The following is a 4,176-nucleotide window of genomic DNA, read 5'->3' on the forward strand; positions in this document are numbered from 1 at the left end:
GAATATTTTGGATAGTGCAGAAAGGGAAAAAGGACACAATGTCCTTCTCTGTTTCTATTCAATCCTCCCTCCCTCTCTTCACTCCGGCAGGACCTTCGGACTGACGCCTTAGACTTAATCTATCTCTTCAAGTTAAAAGGGTTTTTCTTACAACAAAATCCGCTTCTGAGATCGTTCCTTTGATCTTGGACATCTCAATGTGAATGCAAAGCATTCTTTTCGATCTTGTACTCAGTCAGGTACACTTAACACCAACCCAATCTCGATTCCAATTATTGTAACTACATCAACTACCTCTATTCATTAACTAACTTTTTAAAGAAAATAGAAAATATATAAGTTCTAAGTGTGCGAGCAAGTTGTAGAGGCCCCCTTTTTACGAGGTGCAATGAAAAAGAAGATTAAGCAAATCTGCCCTTTCCCCTTTTTTAATAATAGGAGATTGCCAAAGAAATCCATTTTACGTGGAATGACCGACTGCCCCTGCATGGTAGTCGCATTTCGCATTTGGATCGTACCATTGGGGGTATGGGGCTTGCATTGCTTCCAGCGGCACTGGGGCTATTTTATGATTCTGCATTAGTTGTGGCAGCAGTTCCGTATAAGTCATCGGGATTTTTTCCAATTGCATTTCCGCTTGCCTTTGCCCGCTTCGCTTCTCACTAAGAAGCAGATAGGCACCACTTCTCTAATGAATTAGCTTAGGTTGGTGTGGCATCGTTCCCCTCATCAAGACATTGCCCTATTATAGCATGAAGGGGAACATAAACTAAACGCATTAATTCGTGGTAGGCACATCCTTCCCATAAAGGAAAGATTGTTATAGCCTGTGAATTGATTGTTCTTTACCGCTTTTAAAAGGGACAAGGTGGCGAAAACTTTTCTTTTCAATCTCATTGGGTCCTTTCTTAATCTGTCTATTTTGGACGAAGACAAAAGAGATTGGTCGATTGATTCGGGAATACCACCTGTGGGCCTTCTGGCATATGTCCTTCTAAACTTCTTTCTCGATGACTTCGATCGAGAAATTGTTCATCTTCTTCCGTCAGCGGTTTATAAAATAAAAGATTAAAAAAAAAAAAAAGAAATGAAAGCACGGGCTTTATTTGTAAAGTCTCTATTCCTTTGTTTGTAATCGAAGCCCAAAGATCTATGAACTAGCTCATGCTTGACTAGCCAAGCAGATGAACGACCCTGCATCTTCTTGATCCCTCCCACATTTGTATTAGTATGAGTATTTCACATTGGTTATGTCAAATTGGAAAAGATTGACCCGCTGTGTCTTATTCCGCACAAAAAAAAAAAAGATCCTGCCTGATTCACTAATTCGTGGTGAACTCTTTTCTTTTCAAAATGCTTATGCTTAAGAAGTCCACTTTAGATGGCGATTTTTAGAGTCATCCTTGATCGTCATTTCCAGTATGAGTACTGCGTCCAACATGAAACTTGTGATTGGTAGTAAAAGATCGCCTGTCCTCTTCAAAGATTTTTTTATATACCTTATTATGATGTTTCGTTATAGCATATATAACTGCCTCTGGTTTAGGTAGGCAGCTCGGCAAATAGACTTCCACAGGACTGATCGACTCCCCGAAGGGTAAAAAAAGAATAAGAATCGGTACTGAATGAACATCCCTCCTGCTATATTATAGCTCCCATAGCTAGGAAATCTTCAGGCATTCTTTAAGACTTTCTTACTAAAGAAAGAAGGAGCCATTTTCATTGTTACTGTGCTGGCTGTGAAAATTAGGTCCGCTTGCCTAGGACTCGATCTTGGTACCAACCCAAGACGATCAAAGTGGAATCGCGAGCAAAGCAAAGTAAAGTAAATAAGAAAAAAGAAAAATGAAGCAACAACTGGTACCATAGAGAGGCGGCCATAAACTGGAGAGTCTTGACTAATTCGAAAGATCATTCGATGTAGTTGAAATCACTGAAATTTGTCTTCTGATAGGAAATGTTGAAAAGAATTTAACACTGTCTCAATGGTTTATATTTTCTTTTTTTTTCTTAATATTCATTCCATTCAGGCCATTCCAATGCTCGCAAGCAAGCACGAAAAAGCTTCTTTCTATTCTATAAATACGGAAAGGCCCAATACATCGAAACTCATTGCCCATGGATAAAGAAAGACCGTTTCAACATCAAAAACAACAAAAACTAGAGCAAAGATGGTTTAGCAGATTCTGAATTGTAACCAAGCATCCTGGGTTCTATACCCGATTCAACACTAGAGCATGCAGCCGATCCTGGATACAGAACTAACTATAGAAAGTGTGCAGTGAGGGATCCTTATAGGTAGCCAGTCTTTCACTTCCGCCTCTCCACTCCCATGCCTTTCTTGGTCGGACCAACCCAACCGGCGATTTCCGACAAGTCTTTCTGAGCAAGAAGCAGAACTAAAATCAAGCTTTCTTTATTGTTATGGATAACCAATCCATTTTCAAATATAGTTGGGAGATTTTACCCAAGAAATGGATACATAAAATGAAAAGATCGGAACATGGGAATAGATCTTATACCAATACTGACTACCCATTTCCATTGTTGTGCTTTCTAAAATGGCATACCTATACTAGGGTTCAAGTTTCGATCGATATTTGCGGAGTTGATCATCCCTCTCGAAAACGAAGATTTGAAGTTGTCCATAATTTACTGAGTACTCGGTATAACTCACGCTTTCGTGTACAAACAAGTGCAGACGAAGTAACACGAATATCTCCGGTAGTCAGTCCATTTCCATCAGCCGGCCGGTGGGAGCGAGAAGTATGGGATATGTCTGGTGTTTCTTTCATCAATCATCCGGATTTACGCCGTATATCAACAGATTATGGTTTCGAGGGTCATCCATTACGAAAAGACTTTCCTCTGAGTGGATATGTGGAAGTACGCTATGATGATCCAGAGAAACGTGTGGTTTCTGAACCCATTGAGATGACCCAAGAATTTCGCTATTTCGATTCTGCTAGTCCTTGGGAACAGCGTAGCGACGGATAATTCAGAATCAACATAGGTCTAGTCCAGGGGACAAAGAAATAGGAAATGCTATTTGCTTCTTAAGAAGAAGAACTTCTATGAAATGAAAGAGTTTCCACGAGGATATCATTTCTTCAAATAAGGAAGAAGTGTTATCGCCTTCCATTCTTCCGTTTATGGAAGAAGTAAAGAAAAAGGTACTGCGTCTCGATCTATACGAAAGGGCACTGGTTTTTCTTTTCTTTCGGTTTCATTGATAGCAGAAGAGTACGCTAGCTAGCTAGCGGAGCCTGAAAAGGCTTGCTTGCGCCCCACCCCTACAGAAACTATTGCCTACGCTTGCTGCTCGCTCAGTGTCAGTAGAAGGGAAGAAAAGATGGTCACTCCTTTTAGGAACATGGCTCGCCTTACGACTGTTGCACTTCACTCGCAGCTCGTTCATTCACTTGCTCATGAACTCGCTGCTTCGCCAGAAGCGAGGTCTCGCCTCCTTTCCTCCGCCGAAAGATGCTTAGCCAGAAGGGACGAAGGAGGGGAGCTGGGGAAGGCCGACGATGGCAATGAGGGGGAAGCTGTCGTAGAAGCTTTGCCCCTTGCTTTACAGCAATTGTTATGAACTTACTAAATGACCTTATTTATTCTCCCGGAACGCTAGCTAATCTAATAGTTCCCTTCAATCTTCTTAACTTAAGAACGAAGGCCGCCATCCTTCTTATTCAGGAACCCTGATCGGGGGGCGTCGGCCCGGGAAGGGGAGAGTGGCCGAGTGGTCAAAAGCGACAGACTGTAAATCTGTTGAAGGTTTTCTACGTAGGTTCGAATCCTGCCTCTCCCACTTGTTGTAGACTTAAGAGAAGAGAAAGTAGGCGTCAGCGTAGGAGGGCCAACCGAGTGAAGCTCTTTTTTTTTGGCCGTGCCGTGAAGTGAAATTGTATCGTATGCGTTTTAGAGAGGTTGTCAAAAAAAGACGATCTATAGAGATTCCCCATCTATATCCAATCCCAACGAGACGAGAATAGAAGCGAGTCGCTTCCGGCGTCGGCTTGTAGTCTCTGCAGTCGGCACACGCACGCGCCCGCCTTCATGCCTCCTTGGTTCGGGACGAAGCCAAGCGATACATACGATAGACGAAGGAAGCGCCCACCCTGCAGGAGGGCGCGCGCCCTGTAGTTTTGAAGTTGCAAACTCCAGCTTCGAAGC

The 4,176-nt window shown here is 42.6% G+C and overlaps 1 non-coding gene across 1 annotated transcript; it reads left to right on the forward strand.

Moving 5' to 3' along the window:
- The first annotated feature begins 3,728 nt into the window (after window positions 1-3,728).
- Window positions 3,729-3,811, forward strand: TRNAY-GUA. The gene has a single exon. It is a non-coding gene; the product is annotated as a tRNA-Tyr (tRNA).
- The last annotated feature ends 365 nt before the right edge of the window (window positions 3,812-4,176 follow it).

This window comes from Ananas comosus, unplaced genomic scaffold, assembly GCF_001540865.1.
Source record: "Ananas comosus cultivar F153 unplaced genomic scaffold, ASM154086v1, whole genome shotgun sequence".
Taxonomy (NCBI): domain Eukaryota; kingdom Viridiplantae; phylum Streptophyta; class Magnoliopsida; order Poales; family Bromeliaceae; genus Ananas; species Ananas comosus.